Below are 18,697 nucleotides of genomic sequence, written 5' to 3' on the forward strand. Positions count from 1 at the left end.
GTGAACGGAAAATAGAAAATATGTTATGTTGGAAGCTCTCAATAGAACGTACTTTAATTAATAATATTGAGTCGAGAAATTTAGAAGATGATAGAACTGTATTTGGTTTAAATCATGGACTCTTTAATGTTTATTAATAAAGTTATTTTCATACAGCTTTTTTAAATGAGGACGAACCGAGATGTCTTTATAATCTGGTTCCATCACAACCTTTGGGTACGGAACCCCAAAAAATAATAAGTTGAAATCTTTAGAAAAAGTAATTAAAATAGCAGTTATATAGCAAGCAGCAAGCACGCCTTAATTTATTCCGAATTTAACAATCAATTATCCAAGATGATTTTAACTATTATATTAATTTAATTTACGAATTATAACGAAAATATATCACTTACTCTATTTCATTAGTATAAAACAAATATCACTTGTGTGTAGTTTTAGTATTCCAAAGAGCAGGCAAGCCTTTGATGGCAGCCTAATTAGCATACTCCTATCTTTGCATCGAGCTCTACAAATAGAGTTCATTAAAACAAGTTGCTACCTCATTATTTTTCATAGGCAGTGCCTGAAAATTTAATTATGTGACATTTTTGCTTGATTTTTGAACAAATGTTGTTGAATACTTGAAAAGGCTAGTGAAAGTAGGTACCATTAAGTCATGTATGAAGTTGATAAAGCATGTTAAATCGATCCTGCACTTTATGGGTGCATAGGGGGTTTGGCGTGGTGATCTCAACCACTCGGCTCTCCGCGCAGTCAAATCAATGGAGAATAACCGGAAAGAAACTCCATAAAATCTTATGATTTATGTTTGCAAAAATAGCGTAAAATAAAATAAAATCATAGTTATTCGAAATTAGATAACTGGTACTGAATAGCTACTAAGTACATATTTAAGGAAAGGGAATCACTGCTTAAGGAATTCAAATTAAACATTTTGGATGTTAGTCTTCTCATAAATTTTTTGTCAAATCCTGTTTCAGAAATTACTAAATTACTATACTAATTACGTATAATAAAATTGTTCTTGATTATTTTTTTATTTCAACTCAATTTAATAAATATCCAACCTAAATATAAATATTAAAACCAGTTCTTACCTCATATCCATAAAGAGCGTATTCCGGAACAAATTAAGCGTCTCAGTGCCAAACTGGCTCGACACAAGTTTTGGTAGTATTTAATTACTGCTCATCTTCACTGCTTGCAAAACTATCTCAGTTGGAGTTTGTTTCATAAACAAGCTTGATACTTTATTAATTAGGACTTTAAGTTGCATCCGGCTAAATGACGGCTAGGTTTTATGTGATTTGCGGCCTTTTTTTGGGGGAAACCCACCTCCTAGGGAAGGAAGCGGGTAGAATCAGACTCTTACTGACTAAATCTAAACCGCCGTGAAATATTTCCGGCATTTATTCGGTGCTTGTCAATGCATAGCAATTCGTCACGCGCTGATTTGCGGCCTTTTTCCGGTTTAGAGCAGAAATCCTCTTTGGGGATGAAGCGGGTAGAGTCAGAGTCTTACTGACAAAATTTGAACCGCCGTGCAACGTCTCCCGAATTTAGACGGTACGCGGCAATGCATAGCAATTTATCACGCACCGATTGGGGATTACCACTGCTTGTTACAGTAAGAGAAAGAGATTGTGGCTGTGGAAGAGAAATGCCGCTCTAAGATGTATTCTATGGGCGTTTCTCTTCAACAACTTTACCAATCTAACATTGAAAAGTGAAAGGCCCCTTGTTCAAGTTAATGGTGTAGGTATTATTTGTGAGTGGGTAATTAATTACTATGATTTACTCACGTAGTTCTCGGGATTACTTGGCTAGTTTTAAAATCAACAGGAGTCTCTAATCATGAGCCGCGGGTGGTGGTGTGCCGAATTGAAGTTCGTCTTTCAAATACAAATAATTACAACACGATTGTAATATTGAACAATACCTCTCTGCTCTAGTGAAAATATTGTTTTCATACGAAAAACGTTGTCGAAAATAAATTATTATGTGTATATACGTTGTTTGCGGAAATTGGATACGCCCTGCGCCCGTTTAATTCCGACGGAATACCTGTGTGAGCTCCTAATCCTTCCGGACATACGGACAAGCTTTATTATTACAGCTACAGACTATATTATGTGTACGTACTACGTAATAAAAAATGTATCCCAGCAGAGGTCACGTGCTAGTTTAGACATTGTAGTCCAAGACTACTCAACCGATGGAATTTGTAAATTATAATGAATTATTTTTCTTATTGCAAATGATAATTTGATTTTTTCGGTATAAATGAGGAGATGAACTGTAAATAATTTTTTTTTAGCTTCCTAATACATAAATAACTGCCATAATAATTTCATCTATTTTAAAACAAACTCCGTCGGAATTACGTTTCATAATAATATTCGGAGAAGGACAATCCAAAAATGCGCAACAACATTTTGTAGATAGCAAGTATTTCAGTAACAATATTCCAAAATTCAGATGAACATATTTCGTGAAACATTCCACCTTTCATTACACCGTCCAAAGTACATTTATGAATAGTAAACACGTGTTCTTTGATCCGATGAAAAGAAAGGGTAACAAGGGCACATAAAGGAACTATAAAACTATAGATAAAGGGCTCAGGTATACCTTTGATCCTTTGAAATAAATTCTTCAGTCTTCTTGTGAACCCTTATTTCGATATACTTCAGAATACCAGGATTTATTTCCTCTATGTCACTGGTTCGAGTGGTAATTACCACCTACTCGTATTTATTTGTTGGTATCCATTAGGAAAATTAAGCTTCAAGAGATTTTTGGAATTTTGTCGAATTAGAAACCGATTTTATCTACATATCATTGCTTGTATTTATGACTAGCTGTTGCCCGCGACTTCGTCCCCGTGGGTAGAAGATATAAGTTATGATTTATACCTGCCCTGTTTTTTCACATTTTTTCATTGTATCTTCGCTCTTATTAGTCGCAGCGTGATGGTTTATAGCCTAAAGCCTTCCTCGATGAATGGTCTATTCAAACCAAAAATAATTTTTCAATTTGCACGAGTAGTTCCTGAGATTAGCGCGTTCAAACAAACAAACAAACTCTTCAGCTTTATATATTAGTATAGATTGTAGTATTAACTCAATAAAGAAGAATTCATTAAAGGTTTCTCTGCACATTTTAAGAAAGACGTGCTTAAACCAGATTCTATATTCTTTGATTGAATCATCCTCCATTCTCCTTTGAACTCTGACCAATGCCTGTACTCTTCAAGCACTGTAGTTTTTGGTAAAACAGAAGACAAACAAAACAAAAAACAAAGGGTATGGGTATCGAATAAGCCAAACAATACCAAATATGCAAAAAATCTTGAAATACCTAAAAGACAACTTAGTGATTTTTTAAGGTCTGTTGTTAATGCCCAGACCAGTCCAGTAATCCGAATGTAAATGTTCAAAAACTATATTGTAATTTAGACTAAGCTATTAAAATATGTACAAAAAACACATTAGTAAACCAATCTGGATTAAGTTAAACGGGACTATATAAGACGGAAGATATCAGAACTTTATGCACGATATACATCCTCAGCTGTTTTACTACCAATATCCATTAAGGCAATGCGAAATTCAGGATTTATGTCAGCCATCCGATATGAATGTGCAATACTTTAAGGCTCATATCTTGTAGCTTGGCCGGAAACATCGGGTTACGTTATAACGATGATATTTAAACCCGTCTAGGTTATAGTTTTTGTATAGTGTAGGTTTTTTTGGAGCAAGTAAGCATTATGTCTCAAGGAGTACAGGGTTGAAGGTATCCTTCAGGGTATTGAGGTTCGCCCTTTCTTATTTCAGGCTAGGTATGTATGTTCGAAATCTTGATTTTGGGTATGATTTTTTGAAAAATACCTATTGATGCCATACACAGATTAATAATGTTTTGATTTTACTGTAAACCACCTTATTTTCTGTTTTATAGGCACTAATAAATTATTTTTAAACTTTTACGGATTTTACAGTTAAATTATGCGCGAAATATCACTTAACTAAGAAGTTTATTATGTAACAGAAATATATAGGTTTGACAATGGGTGAACATAGAATTTATCGAACGTGAATCACAATTCGTAAAATCCTTGGAATATTTAGTGACACACGTTAGACACCAGCTGTTAGCTAAGAGGATTTACGTATCATTATCAGCATACATCATACTATTTGCAAGTCAGACTGAGGGTTTTGTTGAGGTGAGTACACATACACATATCGTTTTTTTTTATTGAACCAAGTCTCGACAATAATTAGAATAAGGATCCTGTATATGGGTACCTATGAAACAAAGCACGGTTAGCCGAGTGGTGTAGTTCACCACGCCATACCCACAGACGGTGACGTGTCGCGAGTTCGATCCCTGCATAGGACAAGCATTTGCGTGATCTTGAATGCTTGTCCTGAGGCTGGATGGCTTTGAATGGTTATGAAACCTCGAGCGCCACAAGGGCTAAAAGCCTTAGTAAGGTGCCGTATTTAAAAAAAAAAACAGTCTGTTCTTTGCCATAAACCCTTACGCAACTAGAAGTTGTTCACAAATGTGTCTGCTACCTAACATTTAGGCGAAAGCCTATAACGTTACAAGTGAATCAAATGAGCCTTGAAGAAACGCTAAGTACTAACATTTTTAGGCTTTTAACGACATCTTGCTGACGTAAGCAAAGTAGTTCGTTCACTTGAAGGTTCAACCTTTTGTGCTTTACTCTATTACGCGGTATCATTATATTTGCCTCAATCTTTATCGTATGAAGTAAAAACAGGCTGATATAAACAAGTATAATGAAAAGCATCACGAATAGTATTTAAATTGGTGACTTTTTTAAAGCCACTTAGTTACTGCTGGTATCCAAAGATATTTTTCAGAGAGTTTTAAAGTTCAAACAACTCACAAACACTGTCAGCGTCTGAAAATAAAAGTGGTATCTACTTTGGACTAACTAAGGTCGGAATCCAATCCAATTTACCAATGTCTTTTTGAATTCATATGAATTAAAAACATCGTGAGGAAACTAGCACACCTGAGATTTTTTTAATAATGTGCTAAGGCCTCATCAAAGTCTTACGAATAATCCAGTCTATTCAGTTCAGTCTGTAGTCTGATGAGAAAGTTCATAATTTATTATCAACCTTATGGTACAGACGGAAGTGCGATATTACATAATCAGCAAGTTACAGGAATTTAGCTGACGATTATAATTTCATAAACTGAATTAATTCCTCTATCCCATATGGTTGCATTAAGTAATAATGCCGCTGTATTTCTAAACACACTTGGACAAATTGGATATTATCGCAGCGACAATTTACACTGCCGTGTAACAAGTTGCTAGTAAATTGCCAACAGGCGCTAAGCGAGCAATGATTATTGAATTGTGTTGCGTATCTATCTTACAATTACGTCATTAGTAGGTATTACTTGGCTATTGTAGTTCTTATAGATTGTTTTGTATTTTGATGGTATATTAAGATAACTGATACATAATATGGTCAAGATTTGGACATTATTTCGAAGCACATAACAGCTTTTGTCTTCGTCGAATTGAAAGTTGTTTAAAATTTTTTTTGCTCATTCGTTTTTATAATATATAACGTATTGTTTTTTAGTGTTTCGTGCCTAAAAGGTGTAATGGAACCCTAATATTGAAACACCGCTATCTAACCATATGTCCTACTTTAAACAGGAGATACACTCATGAACCATTATGTAGTATTCATTTTCACAGATTTCAAAAACTACTAAAAACGGAGACTGAAATTGAGCAACGATGATTAAATTTATTGCCTATTTGAACGGCACTCTCCGCGTCACCAGCCCGTTTCACACTTGACCAGTCATTTCTAACTTGAAACTCATTCTACTTTTTCGACTCGCCCTAACTTCACCTACCTACTTCAAACTACAGCATCGCACCAGAGTGCTAAGTGATCCGGTCCCCGTAAAACCCGAAGCACAAGAGCATTACTATAAAACGTTAATCGATGCTCCCTTTACTGCCGCCCCAATGGGGCTGTAAAAGACTAAAAACTTCAGATGGTACTAACAGGCAATGTCTTAGTCTACAATCTGGAATTTTATAACGTGGTCTGTTGATACGAGTCTAAGTACTTGTGTCACAGATCAATTTAGATTCAGTTTTGTTCTGAGGATTTTTTACGATGTATCTATGATCTATTATTAAATATATGTTTTATGTATTATAATTATGTATAACCGTGATCCGTGGATTGCCCTCATAAATTTTGCTGCTTGAATATAAAATCCATCTAAAGGTTGTCTGTAAGAGATTACCCTTAGCGATTAGACCGTCCACTGAGGCAAAATGTTACTATTTATGGTTTTCAATTCCAATATAGTGTACGATGTGCCATTTGCTTTTAAGAGTTTTTTGAGTTTTTTTTGCTTATTTCCTTTAAGAGATGCGACACTATAATATGGAGAGGAATGATTCTGTTTCGCAATTATCTTACAGATTCTTCTTACCTTACAGATAAAAAAATAGGATAGGCATGATGAATTCAGCTGTGTGTAATGAAATACAATGCATTACCAGTCCCCAGCCGAATGTGGAAGACGTGTTGCACGGAGTTTCAGGTTAAGTCAGCAAGAGTTTTACACTGACCTCTTCCTCTAACGAAGAATTGACAAGAATCCCCTTGCCTCACCAAAAAAAGTATGGATTCAGCTTCTAAAACTATTTCATTTTTGTCCTTAAACCATTGACAAATTCTTCAAGTATTCTACTAATGACTGTATTTAATATTTATATAGTCTAAGTTAGGCAATAAAATAAACTTTGAATTTTTAGGCACTTAGCGATACATATTTAACGGCTTCGTTAAAAGACAGATATTAAACTACAAAGTTACTGGCGAATATATTATTCATTTTGGACATTTATTATCTTAACTTTGACAAACTGTTAACTATTAAAGTAATGACCTAAACGTTTTCTTGTGAATATATTATTTTATTCTGAGGACTATTCTTGATTTTGAAATTGTTTTATCAATGGCTCTTGAATGTTCAATTTCGTACTGAACTGAACACTTGTATGAAGCTCAATTGTTTCATGATTTTATGTCTATTACAAGTGGCTTTCATTTCAGCATATCGAGGTCGACCGTTGGACTTAGGCATCTCTTAAGTTACACCACAACACCCGGTCCTCGGCCCAATACTGGCTTCCTGACATGGTAATGTAAAAACAAAACTTTAACCAAATTATTGCTATAATCACATTCTAATTCATATCTCATTAAAAATCTAAACAGTATGAGTATACTAATATATGAAGTTGAAGAGTTTGTTTGTTTGTTTGAACGCGCTAATCTCAGGAACTACTGGTCCAAATTGAAAAATTCTTTTTGTGTTGAATAGACCATTCATCGAGGAAGGCTTTAGGCTATAAACCATCACGCTGCGACTAATAGGAGCTAAGATATAATGGAAAGTGTGAAAAAAACCGGGCAGGTATACCTAAATCATAATTTATACCTTCTACCCACGGGGACGAAGTCGCGGGCGACAGCTAGTCTTCTATAAAGTGCTTAACTAGCATTAAACGAAGCAGCAATGTATATAACTCCGTTAAAGCGTTAATTACCGAACGATCAGCTAATTTTGGACGACAAGCTGTTATAATGGGGTGGTATCACATATACATAGGTAGCTACATATTGTACGTAGGTTCATGCTTTGGGCAGTCATCTAACGCGGTCCACTTCGCATCGTACACTGTGACCTATAAAACGGCCTTCAGTATTAAATCTGTCAATTTATAACTAGTAGGTACTTATAAATATGATCAGGAATAAAAGGCTATTGAAATAATACAAAAAACATTGTTTAATTTAATATGGTTTTAGACTTTCGTTACTTATAATGGAAATAAATATACAGGTTAAGTAACGATTGCTACAGTCATGAGTTTGATGGGTGGTTATGTTATTTATATGTTCTGTAGCCTATTTTAACGAAACCCTCAGTTTCGCGAGCCCGTTTCACAGATAAAGTGTGTTTAAATAACACTAACCAACATTTTTTACACTTCGATAACTTATAAAACAGACTTTTGTATCGGACTGTACAGTGAAAGACACATACATCATGTGAAAACGCGTAAAAGAATTTAAGGCTTAAAGTAAAAGAAATAAAATCGGTTGTTTCATGTTATTGTACCTATATTCCTGCATCCAACTATACTACATTAGCTATTCTACTAATAATTGATAGGGTTGTTTGATTTTTCTTTTCAAGGTCATTGTGAATCAACTTTGAGTCGTTGTTGGTCAATGTTGTGTGGAAATTATAGGTTAAGTTTTCACAGAATACATAAATATTTCCATTATTGAGTCAATCATTGATATACCTATTTATATTACTACAAGCCAATAGCAACTTTGTTGGTAAGGAGCGTCTAATTTAGAATTTCACTTAGACTACTCGTGTTTGTTGTTTAGAGGTTTCATTTCAACCCGGTTATTAAAAATGGCGTCGTCTACATTTCTATTAGTTTTATGTACGTGGCGTTTGTCTGATGACACTGTAAATGTGATATGAAATAAAGCTACTGTAAGCAACAAACAAAACCTATGTCACAAATTTCAACCCACGTCCAATTTCATCCTCACCGCACAGACTTTTACTATTTCAGTGTTCATTCGAGTAAAAAATTTGCCGTCCTCCGTCCATTATGACGACTGACAATAATAATAATTTTAGTGACATCGTAAAAACTCCATTTAGCCACAATGTCGGGAGGAGCATTCAGATGGAAAATGTCGCGACATACCGACATGTACCGGTGTAGCACGTTGTTAGTATCGTGTTGCGTGACATTGGACGCTAGGATTGTAATGTCAGATTCAATCTAGATGGATACGCTGTGAAATAATGCACTGTTACTCTTTGTTTTGTGTTAGAAATAAATGTTTTTATTGAATGTTCAGGGTTAAATAGGTTGTGTATGGAGGATTGCAACGCATTGCCATACACTGACACAAAAACGTAGATGACGTAGCACGGCAGTTCAGGTTTAGTCAGTAAGAGTCAGATACTCCCATTTCCTCTTGGTGGATGTTCATGAGGGTTCCCCCACCCGGCCAAGAAAAAAAAGGGTTGAATAGGTTGAAATACATTTTAAAGGGTTGCTATTTTAAATACTAAAAATAAGGCGCAAGATTACGTTGCCTATATTTGACACAAACCAAAAAAGTAATTAAGTAAAAGCATTCAAAGGCTTGATTCTTACTTTATAAGCAGAATTTCATAAACATGTATGTATAAAGCCACTGTCATGCACACAAGACTTCCAGTAACATTTCCCTGTAAATTCAACACCACAACAATGTTTGAGACAGGTCGCAACGACCCGTATATTCCATATCTGTATTTATTTGAATCTCTATACAGCACTCTTATCTCTGACAGTATAAGGTTGAAATTCAGGGTGAAACATAAAATTCATCCCCACATTGAAACATGAGTACACAAATAATCTTTACAAAGTTTAACCCCAAAATGTTTGCGTGAAATTTATCATAAAGCATTTTTATCAACCCGCTGATTTCCGAATACCCTCGCTTTCAATAAAAAATGATTTATATGTTCGTTTTGTTGTTTTATCTGTACAGGAGGACTCGGCGTGGGACGGAACTGAATGAACGATTAATTCAACTGTTGTATTGTTATAAATATATCGTAGATTTTTTATTGTTTTTTTAATACCACTGGCTTATATGGGCATTCGACTTTTATAACTGGTTTAATGGTCCGTTTATGCCTTTTAATTAAAGCACTTAATTCCACTTTTTGACTCTAAATGGCTCTTAAAGGTGAAATCATGAAAGATAAGTGGTCCGACACCTCTTTTGGCAAACTCTTAAACTGTGTAGCGTAATAGTTAAGTTTCAAGAAGCCACTTCCACCAACAAAACACCTATAAGGACAAGAGTTCAGGTGGGTTCAAGCAGGAGTTCTTAACACAGAGTTATAAAGAAGTTTTTAAGCAAGATTTTTATATTTGTCGACAACGGTAACAGGCTTATAACAAAAGTTTGAGTATACACCAGATTAATAGTCTCTAATTGGCGACAGTGACTGTAAAAACGCCGCAGCCGCAGATGTTGGTCGTGTGCGGATTAGTGGCCGTTTGTCAGTCACCCGGCCCTCATGAGTCGGACGCGCTAATTACCCCGTCTGACGTTCGCTGTCCGTCGGCGCTGCCAGGTGACTACCTGCAGATGATAACTGACCATCAGTTGGATTTACTAATGTTCATCATGCTATCTTAAACCCGGGTAGATTAAAAATTTCTGATTCAGTAATTACGTAGGTTTTGGTTACATTAAAATGTTTGATTGTTAACGCTGCTGGTGTGACTGATCCCAATCACCACGAATAGTTTAAGATAAAAATGTTCTACCATTTAGTTGGCCAAGTCAGTAGGTGAGAAGTAGTATAAGGCGCGATCTGGTTTCTACCAAAGCCAATAAATTAGGTTTAGGAATTTGGTTCATCATTCGAATCACGTTTTTCATTGATGGTATGGAGTTAAAAGGCATACAACTAAACCAGATTAATCATGATGCCAATTATTAAATAACAAAATAAACCAAATTATTAAATTCGTAAATTACATGAACACTAATTACAAATCATTTGTACAATGATCGAATTATATAAAGTCATTAAATTTTGATTACATTTTAATCAACGATTTGAATTACAATGTTATTTAATATTACCATTAAAAAAGGTGGATAGAATGCTTCTGAAACATTTGGAGTAATTCCCTTGATCGCACCATAAATATTTGACCATTCTTCTTACAGTAATCTTCTGTTAACTTGTCTAGAAAATAGATATAAATCTGGGTTTCAACTAAACTAACAAGAAAGTGGTCTTTTACAACATTGCACTTATCAGTTTTTGATATCTATTTTTCTCTTAAGATCACTATGATTTATCTTACGAATGATTATTTTCTAAATTACAGGAAAGTTCTACGTTTTCAACGAAGTCTGTATGACGTAACGAAATACCTAACTTTTTCTATCCCCAGCCTTCTTCAAGTCCTTTTTTCCATGAATTTTCAAGCTCTTATTAAAAAGCTTAGTGCACCATTCTAGTCCGTCTCCGCTCCAAAGTTAGTGACACTCCAAGCAACCTGCACGGCGAACAATTTGCATTGCAAATCTGTGCGCATCTTACTACGGTACACGTAAATCCTCTTGTTGCAAATGTGAAGCGACAAAGACCACCCACTCGGGTAAGATCATGTTTCTGGTCCTAACCGCGTATCTAAGGTACCAATTGAATTTAACAGTCAAGACTTGAGTCAATACAAACTACTGGATTAACTATTCTGATACAGCTGAAACTAAGCGCCAAAGTGTTGTGTATTTAGTAGGTACATAGGAATATGTATAAAGTTTTCTGAAAATATAGGAAGAAGTGTAAAAAAATTGGGCTCGTCCGGGATTTGAACCCGGGACCTCTCGCACCCTAAGCGAAAATCATACCCCTAGACCAACGAGCCAACTGACTTATGACTCGAATCGTTGCTTTCCTTTCACGTGACTTGATATTAGGTAATAAAGATTAATGCAATCGTGTGTGAGTTGTGTAACTTACTATCAACTAATTTATACCATCGACTTTGTCGGCGCCAATTCTCGATCACTGAAAACTCAAACACTGAATTACATCGTATAAAAGAATAAAAGGGATTATAAGAATGTCCTGTAATTTTCTCACATTTTTTATACATTCACTTTTCTTGTTTGTCGATCTGGTTGGATTTTTCGCATTTCAATTTTGAGACACTTCTGGATTAGCTAGCAGGCTGAAATTTTCAGGACGGCTTCAAACTCAATGACAATGCAATTTACAGCTATAAAAACGGCTGAACTGATTTTGATAAAAAAAATATGAAGTGATATTTTAAAACGTTGTTTTAAAGATTTTTTAAATCTATTAATGATTAAAAAAAGTCGTTGGGCCAAAGTCACCACACTATGGGAGCCAACGGATGGACGGCGTCGTCGTGGGCGACCTAGGAAGCGGTGGCGAGACGACCTTAACGCTTACCGCGCAGGCTGGTTCCATGCGGCCCAGAATAGAGAGTCGTGGAAGGATTTGGGGGAGGCCTTTGCCCAGCAGTGGGACACAGTGGGCTAGAGAAAAAAATAATAATAATGATTATGTTAGCTTTTTCCCACTTTAAAAGAAACATGACGCATTTATCTAGCGGCAAGAGAATCCCAAACTTCCAAGAGATACTTGTACAAGTAAAATCTGTGCCTGTGAATATATTTGTAAAGATATTTCAGTTACTCTTCCCTATCCCTTACCTATATCTTCCTACACAACATTTAGTGTAGTTTTATGACTGACCTTGCGCAATAAAACTACTGAGTAATATAATCAGATGTTATACAGTGCCTTCCGTAAGTGAAAGGCGTGACTAAAAGAACATGTGTTAAACGCACGTCTATTTTAATATTATTACTATCGGCTCGTTGGTCTAGGGGTATGATTTTCGCTTAGGGTGCGAGAGGTCCCGGGTTCAAATCCCGGACGAGCCCAATTTTTTTCAAATTTCTCTCATGAACTCCATCTACAGTATAAGGACAAACAATTGTATGAAATACATTGACTTTTGACATACAATAAGGCTTTTGAATTACCTTAAGTTTATGTTCACCGTTACTTTTAATATTTCTTTTGAGATAATTTATAATATTCTTTACTAAAGTAAATATATTATTTCTAAAGAATTCAAACATATGAAGATGCAAGTTCTTAAAAAACCCCAAGATTATAGGCATCCTGCATCACAGGTAAAACCTAGGTGTGGAACACCTGCAAACACTAGTCTAGATCCGTTGGTTTTACATAATCCTGCTTGTTCAAGCTCCGCGCGGAAACCCGCTTGCTCCCAAAGATACAAGGATCGTGCATCAATACTTTTTAAATATTTGTTTTGCCAGAACGAATGCGAAATATGGAAAGTTTAAAATTTTACCAGAACATCGAATTGATATTTTGTATCTTGCACGTTTTAAAACATTTTGTATTCAGTTTTATGAGCGTGGTTCGAATGTTTTGATGGCATCTGAGATATTAATAGTGGGAAATAGTAACTTAGGTGTCAAACGGTTATGACCAAACTTTTTAACTGCGGTAATATTTTGGATGGCGTTTTCGTGTCTTTTTCAGATAACGTCAAAAGGAGAGTTATCGTTTGTGAGTGCACGTATCTATGTTTGTTTCTTTCTATAACCCGATTAGTTTGGCAGTTTTGAATGTAAAGTTCTTGTTAAATTCATCTTAATTGTGAGAGTTTGTTTGTTGTTGGTTTATTTCTCCTTTCACATGAATAACGTCTTCAGTTGAGGTATGCACTCAAAATATAATGACTCGATTAAAACCCGGCGCAAAAAACTGGATGTCATAGTTTAGGCGTGTCTGTTTGTATGTGGCAAAAAGGAATAAGCTTGTTGGAAAAATGGGATATGGAAAATCCGATTGTCAAGCGAAAGTATCAATTACTACATCGCATTCTTTGTGATACTGCTAAAGATGATTTGTCTTATGGATTATTTTCAGAGGTGTTATTATTGTTACCTCCGGTACTGAAATGGTGTAAAGTTACAAATACAGATTGTTCATAGTGAAAAGGAAGCCCACCATCTCACTTTGAATAAGAATAATTTGCTATACCTACGCTTCAAAACGTTGAATATCCAAATCTTTAATAACGCTTCTTGAACCTACACGACCGGGTTTTCATTCTCAATTCTAATCCGTCGTTTAAACATAATATTTCAAGTTGTGTCCTCGGTTACACACACCGCTTATCTACATCCCCGATGCCTCCAGATGCAGAATATTGAACCTACATCTCGACATGTTTACTCACTCCACAATATTTGTAGAGCATTAAACAGGAAATGTATGATCTTGGGATCTTTGATATTGATGCTATTATTTTATGTATGAAATATCTGAAATTGCGAATGGAAGGAATAATATTTTCGTCTTTCTGTATTGCATTTCCGTCCCGAAGGACCAATTGCTGTTTGATCCTTTAAAGTGTCGCGTGGAAGGTTGTTATTTTATAACAGATGTATAAACTGATGGCATTGCATGTATGTTGGTTTATTACCCAAAAGTCATTTTTTTAGTACGAAAATTCAAAAAGTATAAAAAAATTGGGCTCGTCCGGGATTTGAACCCGGGACCTCTCGCACCCTAAGCGAAAATCATACCCCTAGACCAACGAGCCAACTGATTACTTCGGCGAATCGCTACATTTCTTTAAAACTCTTTTATATAATCACACAGTTGCAGCAAGTATCTGACGACAGCTGATTTAAGAAAGTCACACATCGTACGTGCTTTTTTTTTAAAATTATATGACTTTGACCATTTTATAATAACTGGCTGGTGTATCACTGGTAAACTCGTAATTATATTTAAGAGCCTGTAATAGGTGGTAAAGACACTATAAGGGTAATTTCGCTTCAAAGCTGGAGTCCTTAACAAACACTTGTAAAATTAAAAACAGTATCCTCAAACGTGTTGCAATGGTGTTTGGTGATTTGCAGCGCTAATATTTGGCGTACATTACGATTCAAACTGACATTGCATTCACCGCAGAACATGTCTCGCTGTTTCTCAATTTCGAAGAAAAAAAAATGCGATGGTCTAATCACCATTCCATTAATTTATAGAGAAGTTTAATTTCCCCATTATTTGGATATTTTCCCGTCGCAAAATTATATGAAATCTAAAATTTTGGGCTCGTCCGGGATTTGAACCCGGGACCTCTCGCACCCTAAGCGAAAATCATACCCCTAGACCAACGAGCCAGCTGCTTATATCAACAAAAAAATAAGCTATAAAACAGTGTGTTCTGCCGCTTTTCACTTTAAAGTACGTCACGAAAACCTTATAGATAATATATTATACTAACAGCCACACATTCATTTCTAAGTAACGATTCCAAATGTTAATTCGGCTCTACATTTAACTATCCTCCACTGGAAAGATGTTCTTAAGGGGTATGATGTCTCCACATCATCTTATCTATAACATAACTTAGTATTTTCGTCTCAATGTCTATTTTAATATAATTATTTAGTATTATTAAAATAATTAACTATTATTTAATAAAACTAAGTATGAAAACATTGTGTGTAAGCCAGCTTGCCTGAAAATTTTGGATGTAAACTCTGAAACCAGTTTATATAATAACCATACGCAATAAAGAATGGTATCTTTTAAAAATATTGCACTAAAAATTTATAAATACTTCTAAGTACCACAAGTTGTATCCCAAATGTCAAGGACTGATTTTTCGTGAGCCTTCAAAACTGTAATGTATTGTAATTTAATCAATTAAGAAAATGCAAAGAATCTATTAGGTAAACCATTGGATCTTTATAATTGCAGTAATTAGTAATGTGTTGAATCATTATTAATTGAGTTATCATTTAAAAGTTGTAAAATGTAGTTCCCAGCTAAGGTAATTACCGCACAATGATTTTAGGATCATTATTTTGAACTTTAAATTACCTTCTATGGGTTATCACCCATAAACAGAAATAATATCTTATAAACAGATTTTCTGTGACTTAAAAATAAATCTTCATGTTGTTGACAGTTATTCTCAGATACCTTTGACAAACATGACAAGATAGAATCGCACCACATGATTCCAAAAATTCTGTATCTTAATTCGAGAATCCGCAATAGTTTTGTACAGGTACGCATATCTGCTTGACATTTGCAATCGGGTGTTATATAGCTATACTATAATATTATATATACATTATACTGAAAACTTAGCAGGCTTAGATTCGACATGCTATGATATTATAGTCACAACTGTGAAGCATCATTACACAAATATGTCCGCGCGGTGAATGAAGCGGTAGGTAAAGATTCATTCATGAGTAAACATTTTGGAGTATTAATCAAGTCTTATAAATATAAAACGAATTTTCAGAGGATATAAAGAAATGTAACCGAAAATGATCTGGATTAATGACAGTAGCCCTCTTTCGTATTAATCATGAAAACCTGATAACCAGAGATACTTTTTTATAATTTTTATTATAATTAATTTTCTTTCCATAAAAAATTTGGGCTCGTCCGGGATTTGAACCCGGGACCTCTCGCACCCTAAGCGAAAATCATACCCCTAGACCAACGAGCCGACTGACTAATACAACTAAATTAGTAGCGACATATAAAAATATGACGTCGACACGTTCACTCTCACTGTTCTAAAGTTAAAAAAAACACGTTTTGTTACGTCAGCGTCTTTTGGAATGCGTTTGCGAGTTATGGATCTAGGTCACCTTTCACTGCGTTTCGACGAAACTGGCTAAGAAATTTAAAATACGAAGGCAGTGAGTTCGTTTGTCTAAAGACATGATGTTTGCTAAAAATGCGTAAAGGTCCTGGTTTCAAATTCAGGTCAAGTCCAATATGGGTTGTTTAGTTTTGAGTTTTCACTAATAGAACACTATATCAGTAAGACTAGTTAAACAATCGACATGTAGCTACTACACAGTTTCTATAATACCCATAATAAAGATTAGTATAATGATAAGGGAAACGCCATAAATAAAATTCGATATTCTGATAAAATAATATTTGCTATCTCAATAAACGCCGACTGCCGGATATTAATTATAAAACAATTGATTTTTAATAACTGATATTGAAAGGTTCATTTACTGTGGAATACAATTACTTACTTTTACGTATTTTTTATATTACCCCAAATTGATGACAATAATATTTTTATCTATACTAATACTAATATATAAAGCTGAAGAGTTTGTTTGTTTGATTGTTTGTTTGAACGCCCTGATCTCAGGAACTACTGGTTCAAATTGGAAAATTATTTTGTGTTCAACAGATCATTCATTGAGGAAGGTTTTAGGCTATAAACCATCACGCTGCGACTAATAGGAGCGAAGATACAATGGAAAATGTGGAAAAAAAACAGGGTAGATATAAATCATAACTCATATCATCTAACCACGCGGACGGAGTCGCGGGCAACAGCTAGTTTATAATAAGGTTAAAATTGTCACGTAGAGTCGTTTGAATCATCTTTTGCTATGACACGTATAATTACATGCAATGATTTGCTTTACCACTAGAATGGTTTAATAATAATTATGTTAAAAATATTATTATAACTGCACTTCATTGTGTAATAATCAAGTTGATGCAAGAAAGTCGTATAAGGCCGAGGTCCAACAGCCAGCGGCGAGCGTTTAGAGATAAATAAATGAATAAAATTGATTTTAATTCTGTACGATATGGTGTTAATTTCGAAATTACATCTTATTTTATGATTACGTATATTTTTTTATTTTTGTGTACCAATAATTTTTGTTCCAACCTTAATTGAAAATATTCCATTTTTTCAATGGCACAAGTCAAGGCTTAATTGGCTAAAATCTGATTTGACATTCTTATAATAAAATTGTTATTTATTGCCGTATCTTTTTGAAGTTAGTAAAATTTAACTAATTTAACTTTTTTTTTAAATTTATTCTAGTTATCGAAGAAAACTGCGTGTCCCTATTACTACAAAATCTGATGCAGTTGTGAATGTTTAACACAACACAGCTTCGTCTCTTTTTTACCAAGGCAACGCAGTGGTGAGGTAGGCTTCAAGACCCATATTTAAAGTACGACGGCTTTGATCCTTGCTTATAACGCAATGTAAAATCACGAAGACAGCGTGTTATACTTGCTGTGTACTATCATACGTGGGTATTAATTGTTATTCAGTTCGTATTTGGTGAGACTAGATTTGACCCCAATGTAATTGGGTAAGGCCTGGGATAACAACGACTTAGGGTTACAAGTCTGGTCCTATGTCACGACTGTTATTGCTGAAGGGGTGGGTAGATATTGTATATGGCATGGTAAGATGAATGCTCACGGTTACTTGAGTTTAAATTGATGAAACTAATTATGAAGTTGTTTAAGTGTAGTTTTGTTAAACCTTTCAAAAAATTCAATGTCACGATAAGTTTAATAATACTAATTTGCAAATAACAAAAAACGAAGCCAATGCTATTTCAACATTAAATGGTCATCGACTTTTTGAAATCAAATAATTACTGGTATTTAGATGACAGCAATTTTTCTGTCGCGATGGTTTTGAATATTGGATAAAAACGCTCCGCTACTCTCCCCGCTTACGCTGTGACCGATACCTTACATTTATCAATGGCCAAAGTGAAAGGCAAGCAGTTCGTGGTTTGATATTGAATGTAGGTTTAAGTGTACATGTCAGCCGGCTCGTTGGTCTAGGGGTATGATTTTCGCTTAGGGTGCGAGAGGTCCCGGGTTCAAATCCCGGACGAGCCCAATTTTTATGCAAAATTAGTGAAAAAAAATGACAAGTATTCTTATGACAGATTGTTTTTCTTGTTAAATAACATCGTAGTGCTCTAATGCATACATAGTGAACTCTGTTTTTTTACTCATAAGCCCTATGGGACATCAGTCAACTCATGTTTTTTGGAATACTTAATTTGTCTATAAAATAATAGATATTGCGTATTAAGAAAGACTGCCTCAAAACAATTTGAACTTGTCACAGCAGACACTATTAAAA

At 34.9% G+C, this 18,697-nt stretch overlaps 6 non-coding genes across 6 annotated transcripts; 2 read left to right on the forward strand and 4 right to left on the reverse strand.

The window, feature by feature from the left end:
• Positions 1-11,506: 11,506 nt before the first annotated feature.
• Trnap-agg lies at positions 11,507-11,578 on the reverse strand. Its single transcript has one exon. It is a non-coding gene; the product is annotated as a tRNA-Pro (tRNA).
• A 976-nt stretch (positions 11,579-12,554) lies between these two features.
• Trnap-agg lies at positions 12,555-12,626 on the forward strand. The gene has a single exon. It is a non-coding gene; the product is annotated as a tRNA-Pro (tRNA).
• A 1,631-nt stretch (positions 12,627-14,257) lies between these two features.
• Positions 14,258-14,329, reverse strand: Trnap-agg. Its single transcript has one exon. It is a non-coding gene; the product is annotated as a tRNA-Pro (tRNA).
• Positions 14,330-14,843: 514 nt separating this feature from the next.
• On the reverse strand, positions 14,844-14,915 carry Trnap-agg. The gene has a single exon. It is a non-coding gene; the product is annotated as a tRNA-Pro (tRNA).
• Positions 14,916-16,192: 1,277 nt separating this feature from the next.
• Trnap-agg lies at positions 16,193-16,264 on the reverse strand. The gene has a single exon. It is a non-coding gene; the product is annotated as a tRNA-Pro (tRNA).
• Positions 16,265-18,375: 2,111 nt separating this feature from the next.
• Positions 18,376-18,447, forward strand: Trnap-agg. The gene has a single exon. It is a non-coding gene; the product is annotated as a tRNA-Pro (tRNA).
• Positions 18,448-18,697: the final 250 nt, after the last annotated feature.

The sequence above is a fragment of the Trichoplusia ni genome, chromosome 20, assembly GCF_003590095.1.
Source record: "Trichoplusia ni isolate ovarian cell line Hi5 chromosome 20, tn1, whole genome shotgun sequence".
NCBI lineage: Eukaryota > Metazoa > Arthropoda > Insecta > Lepidoptera > Noctuidae > Trichoplusia > Trichoplusia ni.